This window comes from Urocitellus parryii, chromosome 5 (genome assembly GCF_045843805.1).
Source record: "Urocitellus parryii isolate mUroPar1 chromosome 5, mUroPar1.hap1, whole genome shotgun sequence".
NCBI classification, from domain to species: Eukaryota; Metazoa; Chordata; class Mammalia; order Rodentia; family Sciuridae; genus Urocitellus; species Urocitellus parryii.
In genome coordinates, this window is record NC_135535.1 from 107,080,011 (window position 1) to 107,093,872 (window position 13,862).

The following is a 13,862-nucleotide window of genomic DNA, read 5'->3' on the forward strand; positions in this document are numbered from 1 at the left end:
TCCCAATCAGGATTGGTGTCAGGGACTGCGGCTGCACCTGTAGGCATGGTGTCATGGGTCAAATGAACCTTGTCTGCATGGTTCTGTGTAGCTACCTGGACTTGAGGGTGTTCATGTGGGGTACGGGTGGAGGTAAGAATGACATGGACATCATGCCAAGTAAGGTCATAGACTTGGGAAAGGTATTTAAATTCTTTGATATAGGTAGTGGAGTCAGCAGAAAAGAAGCTAAGCGCTTTTCGATTTGGGAGGGGTCTTATAGAAAAAAAGGGACATGCCCTCAGATCCTGCCACCTCATCGAGAGGATAGAGACGTTCAGGGTCTTGGGTCATTTGGTGAGACCTGGTATGGGCACTTATGAGGAAGAGACAAGGGAAGGAAAGTGGTTTAACTCTGGTGGAGCCTGTTCCAAATAAGGAGGAGGATCAGGATAGGAGGGTCTTGGGGGTGGTGAGAAGAGTGTCTCAGGAGGTTCAATAAGTGGAGAGGGGTCTGGGTCAGGAGCAGAGGTGGACTTGGAAGGAGGAGTTTCTTTAGCAAGAAGAACTTGGAAAGTGGGACAGGTGGAGCAGAAAGAGGGACGGGAGCATAAATCCCAAAAGGCCTGAACATAAGGAATCTCTAACCACTTTTCCGTCTGTCAGCAGAAATTGTCTAAATCAGTCAGGATTTTAAAATCAAAAGTCCCCTCAGGAGGCCATTTAGAGCCATTATCTAAAGTGTATTGTGGTCAGGCCCCAGTGGAATAGAAAAGGACCCATTGACAGTGTAAGTCCTGATCGAGTCCCAATTTGGAAAAATTCATGTATAGACACCCCAAGGGAGTTTGGGGGTCCAGAGTAGACTCAGTGTTTCCCATGATCTTTCCACACCTGGGGGTGAGCAGGAAGGAAAAAGGCATCCCACTCTGCTTACCAGAGAATGGAGTGGACTGGCCAGGGATTGAGAGGTCTCTACAATCCACTGGGGGCCCAGACAGACAGGTTGAAGGGGAGTCTCTGACACGTACATAATTTACAGACAGAATCCCCACAAATGGGAAGGAGTCAAAAGATCAAAGAGAAAATGACTTACCCCACTCTGCTGGATCGGATGAGGGCAAGTGGTCTAGGGATCCAGTCGTTCCTTTGGCTGGTTCCTTCAGTGGAGAGGAGCAGCCTCAGACCCTAAGGGTTGGGGGAGAGAAGGCTGCGGAGAGGCTCAAACTCCTCCCAGGTTTCAGCACCAAATGTAAAGCATAAAAGGGCGCGTGAAGGGGCTGGGGTTGTGGCTCAGTGGTACAGTGCTTGACTAGCATGCATGAGGCACTGGGTTCGATCCTCAGAACCACATATATGTAAAATAAAGATATTGTGTCCACCTAAGACTAAGAAAGAAAATATATATTAAAAAAAAAAAAAAAAAGGGCGCGAGGCCAGGAACCACAGAACAAGAATGAGGCACCAAAAGGAGTTTTATTGGAAAGAGCCGGGGACACTCCCGGGTAAGGTTCAACTGTCCACAAAAGGGTGAGGGCCAGGGAAGTCACGTGTGCTCAAGGTGAGAACAAGACCTATATAGGTCACTAGAGGTAGGAGGGCCTAGGCCAATTAAATTGTTACTACTGTTAGTGGCCAGCGGAGTTTAGGGGAAAGTTTAAGAGCCTGGTCTCTTCAGCCAGGTAAAAAGTCCCCACCTATGGATGCTATGAGATGGGGAGGGGGAAGGGGAAGGGAAAGGGCAGGGAAAGCTGCCAGCCCAACAGGAACAGTCTCCCCTTTTAAGATCTGAGAGGATGCCCCATTTGGCCTGGGGATATCCATCACTGGGGCAAAGCAAGTCTTGCTGTCATAGTATCCCATCATACTAAATGCCTGGGGAGACTAGTAGAATAAATACCTGCACCCAGAAATAAAAGAAAAAAGAAACTAAGGCCTACCTGTGTTTTGTAGGCAGGCTCTGCAAAGAGATCTTCAGAAGCCTAAAGAAAGAGAAGGAAAGGGCCTCCTCCATTGCATATCAACAGGCCTAGTATAAGAAAAAGGCCCAAAAGGAGACTGTGGGCACAATTGACAGTGGGGAACTCACTCAAAGTTGATGGCATTTGTGATAATGATAACAGAGACAGGTCAGACTCAAAAATACCCTGTGCTCCAACCCCTTGAATGCAACCTGGGAGGAAAAAAAGTAAGGCACAGTTTTGATCTATGTTGGATTGTCCAACCCTCTCCTGGGCTGAAATTTGTTGTGTAAATTAAATGTACATGTAACTTTAATGAGGACTGTTTCAGAAAATGAACTTAAGAATGGGTCCAAAACTAGAAAAGATAAAAGAAAGTCCTCATTATTGTATTGGCATTGGGGACAAGGACCAAGATTTTGGGCAACAGTTTGAGGCCAGCCTTAGCAACTTAGGAGACGCTGTCTCAAAATAAAATATAAGGAATATAAAGAATGTAGTTCAGTGGTAGTGAGATAGGAATTTGGGATAAAAGAGAGAGAGAAATTGAGTCTCAAAGGAAACACGTGTAGGCCGGTGAGATGAAAAGAGCACCCAGGAACAATTGCAACTCCAAAGCAACGTGCCCTTGGGCTGGACACTTGATTCTTGGCTCTGTAACTCAAGCACAGGAAAAACTGGTGTCAAACTGTGTAGCTCCACCCTGTTCCACCTCTAGTTCTAGCAAATGGCCCTTAGTCTCTCCCTCTCAAGATAGCCCACATTCTTCCTTGAACGTGTATTTCTTGCTTTACCCTAATGTTATCTCTCTTGAGATTGCCCCCATTATCCCTTGAATATGCTTCTACTTTCCTAAATAAATCTGTCTATGCCTTTCACTGGCACGTGCTTGTTTTTTTTTTTTTTAATGTACCAGGAGTGCTTTACCACTGAGCCACATCCCCAGTCCTTTTTTGTTATTGTTGTTTAGAATTTTTTTAAAAATAATTTTAGTTGTAAATGGACACAATATATTTATTTATTTATTTTTATGTGGTGCTGAGAATCCAACCCAGTGCCTCTTGATATACCTAGCCTAGTTCTCTCTTTAGGTCAGAAGCCAGCTTGTCACAAGTTATGAAGGATTCATTTCTGTTTTCTGTAAAAATATTAGGATGCCTGTATGGCCTGGCCATTAATTGATATTGTAAAGCTGATAGGAATGCCTGCCCGTGCCCTGAACTCACCCATGTCCGGTTTTCCCTGACCAGATAACAACCTTTCCTAAACCTTACTGACACTTCATAAATTCTGGCCTTCCCTGGCCAGATAACGACCCTCTCTGAGTCTCTAAGACCTCCATAAATTCTGATGCCAGGGCCAGCAAAAATGTAAACTTGTGTTATGCTCCTCAGAGTGTTGTTATCTGTAACCCCCCTTTGTGTAACTTTTGGGGCTATAAAACTGGGCTGCAAGGAAGCTTCGCCACTGTCCTTGGCTCCCACGATTTTGATGGGCAAGGCAGCCCGGCCAGTCAAAATAATAAGCTTGTTTTAATTTGATTTTAATTGGAGTCAGTGGTCTTTTCTTGCGTCGTGGTCTAAAACTCTCACATGCGAGGCAAGCGCTCTACCACTGAGCTACAATCCCAGCCCTTTTAAAATTGTTTTAACTTTTCATTTTATTTATTTATTTATTTATTTATTTATTTATTGTGTGGTGCTGAGGACTAAACCCAGTGCCTCAAACATGCTAGGCAAACACTCTACCACTGAGCCTCAACCCCATCCCCCAGTTCTTTTTATTTTTTATTTTGATACAAGGCCTCACTAAGTTGCTGAAATCCTCTGCCTCAGCTTCCACATTGCTAGGATCATGGGAGCAGGCCACCACACCCAGCTTGAAATTCTTTTCCATCATGCATGCCAAGAACCCCGCTGGAAGTGATTTAAGTTCCTCCTTTTTGGGGAACTTGAATCATTCTTTGGAGACATCTCTTCTCTTATGACAGTTGAGTATATAAGTGGGCCCAATTTCCTCAGTACTGCAAAAAAGAGAGGGGTGGGAGAGAGGGAGAGAAAAGAAAGAAAAGAAAACAGTTTTAGAGCCTTTAGAATTTAGAATAAACAAGTAAAATAAAGGTATTGTGTCCAGCTACAACTAAAAAATAAAAAATAAATATATATATATATATTTTTTTAATTTAGAATTCCACTTGAGGGAGTATAGGACTGTACAAGTCCTCCACAAAGCTTCCCCTGACCTTTGTTCTCCTTTTTTCCTTGTCACTTTCTGTTTTTGTTGTTGTTGTTGTTCATTTGTTTTGTTTTGTTTTATGCTAACCAGGGTCTTTCGCATGTAAGGCAAGTGCGCTATCACTGAGCTGCAACCACACTCCTCTGCACCTATCTTAGTGCCTGCATTCTAAAGAACCTAAGATTTCATTGATCAAAGATCCTTCATCATTTTATATACCACAAGGTATAAAAAGGCTGTTAATGAAACTAAGACATGTCATTGATTACAAGATGCATCCTGATTTCAGGAGTGGTAAAGTGTGGGGAATGGATAAACCATGGTACACAGGCCTTACACCCAGTTAGCTCAGCACTAGGCCAGCAGTTAGAAGACAAAGTCAAGTCCTAGTTCTGCTGCTCCACAAAGGTAAACCTCAGGCTCATCACTTAACTTTCTAGCTTCCTCAAATATAAAACAGGAATAACTTGAGTGTAAGCAAAAATAACCAGAACAATTTTGACACCATTATGAAAACACAAATAACTGGGATGGAAGCACACCTCAAATGGATCAGCAAGTTTTCCATTATCCACAGCAGATTCAATCAATCTAGCACTGGAGGGGCTCACTTTCTGTGTAGAAAAATGGCCCCTGATTACAGGAGAAGTCTGAGATTATAGGTTACATACTGGGAGATGACTTAACCATTGAAGTCTTTAACAGAACATATCAGTTTGGGCATTCTGGATTGTGAAAATTTGAAATTTGTTTTTACTGAGCAAGGATGGAAGGTCCAGAGTTCTGCATTCAGTGCTTATCTCTTTCCCTCCAGGCTCTAGTGTACTGGCACTGGGGAAGGATTTATTTAGGGAAGGATCAACGTTTGGCTCCTTCCCAAAGGCTGTCATTTTTAGACTTTATGGATATTTTCTTCCCAGGGATTGACTTGTCACTGGGTGATGTTTGCTTCTTTCCCAGGGATTGTCCTGTCACTGGGAAAGGATATATTGGGAAAAGATCAATGTTATCAATGTGTTGCCTTCTTCCTTCCCTCTTCTAGGCCACACTGTTTTGGGGTTGTCATTTCTGTATCCTTCACTGAGGATGTGGCTCAGTGGTAGAGCACATGCCTAACATACACAAAGCCCTAGGTTCAATCCTAGGTTCTGTGACCTCGAAAAATTACTTTGCTTTTGAGCATCAGCTTCATCTTGTGTAAAATGAAATATCACTTACTTTAGATGCAGCTATCATTGTCAGGGCTGTAAAAGGGGTCCGGTGGAGCGTCGGAGGGAGAGACCACACAAGAGACTTACTCCATGCAATTGGCAAAAGGGGATTTATTGGGGATCCATTCCAGCGCGCTGGGGCTCCTTGCTCACTCAAGAAGGGAGAGCAGCCCAGAGAAGAGCTCAAGCAGAGCTTAAGTATACTTTCTGGAGAGGGCAGTGGGCTTTGCATACATCAGAACAAATCATCATGAGGCGCGGGAAAATTGAAAAACAACTCTGAGACGTGATTGGCACATTCATTGGCGGGAACAGGTCGAGCGGGGGTGATTGGTCACTCCTAAGCTGGATACACATTCAAACTGATTGGTTCGGGCCCTGTGACAAACTGCACAGGGCCCTAGGCTAAATGGCCAGTAGGGCGTTGTCTTAACTATCTCAGGAATCTGGGTGTAACAGAGGAACTTAATAATACCTAATCTTTTACATTTTAATTCAAGCTTTCCAGCTTAGAAACTTTACCCTTTCAAGGGCCTGTGGTGATCAAGATTAAGTGAAATAATGCATGCTAAGCCTTCAGGATATACCTGATACTTAGTAAGCACTTTAAAAATAAATAAAGTTTGTGTGTAGTGGTACAGGCTTCTAATCTCAATTGCTTAGAAAGCTGAGAAATAAGGATCACAAGTCAAAGGTCAGTCTCAACAATTTAGTGAAACTGTCTCAAATTTTAAAAATTAAAATAAACTTTCTCTCTAATGTGTTTTAGAAACTCTTTAGAGCCAATAGGAAAAAGACAGAAATCCCAGTAGAAAATAGGCAAAAGACCTCAGCAGAGACTTCTTCTCTTTATAAAAAAGAAAATTTGAAGGCTGTTAAGTTTTCAGTATTATTTCTCATCAGTGAAATATAAATTTAAATTACATCAAGAAATACTATATACCTAGAATTATGGTTATAGACTGTTAATACTAAAGGTTGACAAAAGTGTTGATCAACTGGAAACTCAAACACTAATGGCAAGAAAGTGAATTAATATATTCATTTGAATAAAACAATCTATTTAATCTCAGAAAGAATTAAGAAATTTCTTCTACATTGGTTCATTTATTGGAAATTCAAAACTATCCTGTGATGATAGAAATACAGTAATGTCTATATTTGTAAAAGGGAAAATGAACTTAAATGTTAAAATTGCATGGGCAGGAGCAGTAATTCAGGGTGTTGACAATGTCCTATCACTTGAATTTGGTGATGAGTACATACATAGGTTTAATTTTAAAACATTCATTGTGCTGTCCGTGTGATTCTCCATATGTATGTTATTCTTCAATCTAATGACTTATTTACAAAGTAAGTTTCTTGAAAATCTGAACATAAAATTAATTAATTAATTTAATTAAAAGCACTGGGGCTGGAGATGTTGTTGAATGATAGAATGTTTGCCTAACATGCTATGAAACCCTAGGTTCAATCTCAGGACTGAAAAATAAATTAAAAAATAAAATGAGGGCTGGGGTTGTAGCTCAGTGGTAGAGCGCTCGCCTAGCATGTGTGAGACCCTGGGTTGATCTGCAGCACCACGTGAAATAAATAAAGATATTGTGTCCAACTAAAAAATAAATATTAAAAAAAAAGAATGTAAAAAAAAATAAAATGAAATAAAAAGGTCTGGGAATGTATCTCAGTGATAAAGCACCACTGGGTTCAATACCTAGTTTAAACAACAACAACAAGAAACACAGGGGCTGGGTTTGTAGCTCAGTGGTAGAGTACTTGCCTAGCATGGGTGAGGCACTGAGTTCAGTTATCAGCAACAAATAAAAAATAAATTAAAGTATTTTGTCCATCTACAACTAAAAATATTTTTTAAAAAAGCAACTCAGGATATGCACCACTATAACTACTATATATTTGTTACTGAAAGCTCTGTCCTTGTCACCCATGTCAATTCATACCAATTTAATAATGAGGACATTATTTTTTTTTTAATTTTTATTTTTTAGTTATAGGTGGGCACAACATCTTTATTTTATTATTTTATTTTTATGTGATATTGAGGGTCAAACCCAGTGCCTCATGTATGCTAGGCGAGCGTTCTACCACTAAGCCATGGCCCCAGCCCCAATAATAAGGACATTATTGATAAAAAAGAAAAAGAAGGTTTATTTCTTTGCTATTATAAGGTTCTTGCTTAGCATCTGGATGGCCATCTTAAGAGACAGCCACCATTTTAAGGAAAAAGTTTCACTTTCCCTCCCACGGGACTTTCTGAGAAACATTCACCACTCCCAAATACCAACCCAACTCCTAACCACCCACTTTAGGCCCCACCCTGCTGATTCCTCTGCCTGCCCCATAAAAGTCCCGGAACTGAAGCCTGTTTTGTCTCTCTCCGCTACAGAGAGATGGCCTTTATTTGTCAGCTTTGACAAATAAACTCTCAGTGTATCTCTGCCTGGTCTCTGTCTTTCATTTCTCACTTATCTGTCTCTTCATCCTCACTTTCCCTTTCAGCTATCAAAGGAGAAACATGGGGTGCTCCAGTCACAGAGGCTGTGGTTCTCCCCATGAAGAGGAAAAGGGGGAGTTTTAAAGAAACACTGCAAGGGTTGCATTCCAGGTGTGCCCTGGTGGTGTGCAAGGATTCACTTGTTAATTCCTAGATCTTCTCATGATATTTTCTTCCTGTGGAGGTTGGATAATTCAAAGGAACCTTGTTCCCTATCCCCAGGTTAAGGAGTGGGAGAGGGAGAAGAGAAAAAGAAAAACATGTGTAAGGTCAGGCAGTGATGACCAAAAGGAGGCAGATTTTTAAAAGGCTGCTTTATTGGGATTTCAATCCCAGGCAAGACCCTCAGACCAACAGGGTGGGTCTGAGGAGAATCTGGCAGGGATGGACCTGACTGGGATTTTTATTGTGCTTAGGGCAGGAAGAGAGGGGTTGGGACAGGAAAAGGGGGTTTTTAGAATCCCTTCTACTGGGGTTGGTCAGGGAGCTGGCTAAGATCCAGGATTGGTCAGGAGACCCCACTGAGTGACAGGTCACCCTCAGCACCTGATTGATTGGTTGTTCTTTGGAGCAGGCGCAGGTTGCTTTATGCTTTGTTCCTCAGCCACCTCCAAAACCTAGCTAACAACATGTACCTTTTTTTTTTTAATGATGTAACTTTTAAAATAAGCATCAAGGGCTATATTCAAAAGGTGAAGTGGACCACTGTTACATATTGAAGAAAAAAGAATATTCTATCAAATTGTGCATGGTTTCCTCTCCTTCCAAATTCAATGCTGACTAATATTGGGGGGAAAAAAAAGTTAGACCCTCTCCTACTCTTCACCTGAGTTATTTTTATATCTTCAATGATTCCATTGAAATAAAATTCATGTGTTTTTTCTAATTCTCAAAGAAGGAAAAAACTACTCCTGTAATGGTATCTCTGGGCTCAGCTTCCTTCCCTAGCTCAGCAAGAGACCCTGCCAAAACCTCCTCAAAGCACCAGGGGGCATGTTGCATATTCTGTACTGTGTGATGCGGTGTCATGGGGATTCATTAAAATGATGGTGCTTATTGCCACCCTTGTTGCTATCCTGTTAGCTGCTAGGCAGGAACTTTCAGGGGCAATCACCTGTGTTGAGTGGTGGAGCCTCCTGCTCCTTTATTTATGTATTTATTTATTTTTGGTACCAGAGATTGAACCCAAGAGTGCTTAACCATCAAACCATATCCCCAGCCCTTTTTATTTTTTATTTTGAGACAGGGTCTCACTGGGTTGCTAATAGCTTTGCTAAATTGCTGAGGCTGACCTCAAACTTGTGATCCTCTTGCCTCAGCCTCCTGAGCCTCTGGAGTACATGCCTGCATCTCCACACCTGGCCCTTCTGCTCCTTTAAATGATTGTTAATGTTTCTTCTTCTTCTTCTTCTTCTTCTTCTTCTTCTTCTTCTTCTTCTTCTTCTTCTTCTTCTTCTTCTTCTTCTTCTTCTTCTTCTTCTTCTTCTTCTTCTTCTTCTTCTTCTTCTTCTTCTTCTTCTTTTTTTCCAAACGAAACTATCCAGAGAAAACCACAAGGAACCAGCCAAAAGTGCTGAGTCACTCTCACTCTTCTAGGTGACCTAGAGTAAACTTAGCCTTTATAATTTCATTATGAGGCTAAATTCTCCATCCAGGCGGCATTCCCATTTGCCATTTTTGTACATGGAAGGCATGATATCAGTGCAAGCATGCTCAGAAATGTGCCAGTCTCTACATGCAATGATGAGTCTCTCCAACATGAATATGTGTGATTTTCCAATAACAGCCCCTTGCTTTCTTTGTTCAAGGGATACTGCTTTGGGAATTATCCCCAGTGCTCTCCCAGCTTGTATAGTAATAAACCTCTCTTCACTCTTTTATGGTACTTATTGTTTGGTCCCACAAAGGGGCTGATGCATTGTGTTGAGTTATAATCTGAACCCCAGTTGATGTGATAATGCAGAAATTAAAACCTTACATGTTGATAACACACATGTCCAACTCTAGGCTGCAAATGTCCCAAGCATACTGTTAACTAAATCCCAAAGAAAAAAATTTATAGAATTTAACAGAGAATTTGGGAAATTTCATTAGTCATGCTATTACTGAAAGCTTGGTCCCTGTCCCCAATGCCAATCCAATAACAAGGACATGGTTTTGAGAGAAAGGAAAAAGGTTTATTGTTTTGCTAGCAAAGGAGAAACACAGGGGACTCCTGTCCCAGAGACTGTGATTCTGCCCATCAGCAGGAACAGGGGGCTTTTAAGGAGGTGATTGAAAGGCTACATTCTCTGTTCTCTTTTAGAGTTGAAATTCACTTGTTAATTTGGGAGATATTCCTCTCTGAGATCTTCTAGTGCCATCCCCCAACTTCTGGATTACTTTGTTCCTATGGTGGACGTATGCTCAAGGACAGTTAAATCTGCCTAACATGGAGGAAAATGGGAAAACTGTTCCCCTAAGATTATGGAGTGGAGAGATTAGGGAGGAACTGGGAGAGAGGAAAGAAACCTGTCCATTTAAAAATGAGCTGCAGTGATAGAGCAGTAAGGGTTATTTCAAAGTATAAAGTGGACTACTGTTATATTTTCCCACTGTCAATTTCTACATTCCATTTCTATGGGAAAAAAATGGGTGACAACATCTTAAATTGCTTCCTGCTGAAAGAGGGGAAAATAAACCAAAGTTCTTTTTTTTTGGGGGGGGGGGGAGCAGGGTGTACAATTAAGGGTATTCAGCATCAGAACAGTTCAGAGGTCCACAGTGGCAAATGGGAGGTGACTGGACAAGGCATACTTAGAACAGGGATCATGCTGAGATAACAATAAAAAGACAGCAAAGCATTACTTTTTTGTAAACAATTAGCACAAAAGCAATTAGTATTTAAGTCAGTATCTGAAAACCAGGAAGATAGTAACTCAATCATATCAGTGAAAAACAGATGGAGTTTATCAATGTAGGAAGTTAGGAAGATTTGTTGGTCTGAGATCAGGCTCAAATTAACTCAAGACAAATTTCCTTTGTGATCATTATTATTAGGCACTCCCACACAGAACCCTTCCTTTATAGCCTCCAGCCTTAGTTACTTTTGGTAGGGCTGACACAAATGTACATCTTAAGTTACATTAAGAAAAAACATTGTTTTTCCTTTTAAATGCTCCTGTAGGCTGTGCTCAGGCTATACTCTCCTGCCAGGTGCAGGGCTGCCACTCCTCAGCTGCCACTCTTGAGGATTTGTATGAAACCTCTTGGCTCCTTTAGCTTTCCTTTACCAGTGGTGCCATCTGCCAGGATGGGTCAGGGTCTGGCTGACCATACATGGCTTCTCTAGGATGCATCCAGGACTTTTCCATCTCTAATGACCCTCCTCTTTGCAGAATGTGCACTGGTTGGCTTCCTGCTCTCTGGGGTTCTCTCCATCTCCCTGATCAGCAGATTGGGTGACTCACAGAATTTCAGGGCCCAGAGAGGGGTCCCATCATTCTCTGGGTCCTGGCTGACCTTAGCAGGCAAGGGCCAAAATGTTGTCTGCTTTTTCCTTGGCCCTTTTACTTCCTTGACTTTGATCTCCAAGCATTTGGTTTTAAATACCCAGCAGGTCAGTTTCACCAATCTTAAAAATGGAAGTAACAGGTTATAACTTCAATATCTATAATTTTACAGTTACTCCTTTCATTTAATTGGAATCAGTATTAGTACGAGAAGTCAGCACTACATACTGTCTGTCCTATAGGTGATAGCTTATTTTCTAGAATTAACTCAGGAGGTTTTATTAGAAGCAGTACCTCTGCAAAACACTAACAAGCAACAGTTATAAAGTTTACAAGGAAAATACAAAATTAACTAAGCAAAAACATGTTTAATTTTTGTAATAGCTTATGAGCCAAGAAAAAAATCATAATCTTGAACCTTAGTTATATATTATATTCCCTGTTTATTGAGATCAGAGTAATCTTTACAACAAAAATCAACCTTTTGAACACAACTTTAAATGAGCTGAAGTCTAGCCTATTTTAAAGCCATTCTAAGATGAAGTAAGGTGAGAGGCAGAGCCTTACCTCAGGTAAGACAGGGCTTTTGACAAATAATACAACATTGCACCTGAAATAAGAATCAAAGAAAGGTGAGAGAGCTTTTATCTTTCTTTTTGTGGAACAAATGGCAGAATGCTTCCATGTTTAACAATGTTACCTTTAAACAGATAAGGGTCTCCTTATTACCTTCCAAAAATATATTTAAATTCCTATTCCAGTGTGAAAAGTTATATATATATAACTATTGACAGGTTACTTTATTCAGCTGTAAATCAAATGACATGAATAAATGGCAACCAAATTTGTTATTTCTTTTTTTTAAGAGAGAGAATTTTTAATATTTATTTTTTAGTTTTCGGTGGACACAACATCTTTATTTTATTTTTATGTGGTGTTGAGGATCGAATCCAGCTCCCGAGCATGCCAGGCGAGCCACATCCCCAGCCCCCAAATTTGCTATTTCTATAAAAATCTGAGACTACTGCTACAGATAATTTCAGTTTGGAAAACACTAACTTGGTAAAGTACTCTCCCCTAAGTTTACATTTAACTAAGTTTGACTTTTAAAGTACAATTTAAAAGTACAATTTAGAATCCATAGTGTACAGTAACAATAATCACAGGTCTGCATGGGTTAGCAGAAATTGACTTAGTCAAAGCAAACATATAAGACAGGTCTTCAAATGATAGTGTGGCCCTTCTATGTCAGATACAATGTATAAAGGAGAGCACTTATTGGTTACCTTGCCATTAAACCAGACACAAAGAAAAGACCACCAACTCCAATTTAAATCAAATTAAAGCAAGCTTGTAATTCCTACCAGCTGGGGCTGTCTCTCCCTAAACCTGTGGGAATAGAAGACAGCACCTCTGCTCTCTAGGAGTGAGAACTTACAGATAACAGGATTTTTTAACAAGCATAACACGAAGGCAAGTAGTAAGTTAATGGTCCAGCACTTAGGGAGTAAATTTAGATCCCAATATCAGAATTTATGAGGCACCACTAGAGTTTCAGAGAGGGTCATTATCTGGCCAGGGAAAGCAGAGTTTATGAGGCACCACTAAAGTTTCAGAGAGGGTTGCTATCTGGTCAGGGAAAGCCAGGCATGGGTGACTTCAAGGCACGGGCAGGCATTCCAAGCAAGTTTAGAAATCTCAGTACTTTATAGTAAAGCTCAAATTAATTTTTCATGCCTTTGTGATGAGATGGCTCCCATTCTTTAGAGGGAATTAGGCTGGGTTTATCACTTGCCAGTAAACCTAGATAAACTTTCATAGTATAAACTTTTACATAATACTTAGACAATAATTAGATACAGTTCTCAGATGTATACTTATATCTAATTGCATATATTTAGGATGTAAACTATATTGTTATAACCTAAAATAATTGTTCATCTAACCAGTTGTAAAATAATCATTAAAAAGACTTTAAAACAGGCACAACCCCTAATTCATTTAAGACTTAGTTTCCTCATGTAATAAAACCTAAGAAATACAAGAAAATTATCTTGATAAATAAGAGCAGATCAATGTTTCAGACTTTGCTTCATAAAAAAAAAAATCACATTAAAAGCTGAGGACAGGTTGGAGTCGTTGCCCTGGCCTGAAGTGGACCTGCGTTCTGCTTCAACCATTCTGTAGTCCGGGTTCTGCCTCCTTTCCACCCTGCTGCCCACCGGCAGTATGGCCCATAAGCAGATCTACTACTCAGACAAGTACTTCGACGAGCACTATGAGTACCAGCATGTCATGTTACCCAGAGAACTTTCCAAACAAGTACCTAAAACTCATCTTATGTCTGAAGAGGAGTGGAGGAGACTTGGTGTCCAACAGAGTCTAGGCTGGGTTCATTACATGATTCATGAGCCAGAACCCCATATTTTTCTCTTTAGACGGACGACCTCTTCCAAAAGAGCAACAAAAATGA

General features: G+C 40.7%; 1 pseudogene; it reads left to right on the top strand.

Moving 5' to 3' along the window:
- The first annotated feature begins 13,618 nt into the window (after positions 1 to 13,618).
- On the top strand, positions 13,619 to 13,862 carry LOC113192935 (cyclin-dependent kinases regulatory subunit 2 pseudogene; annotated as a pseudogene).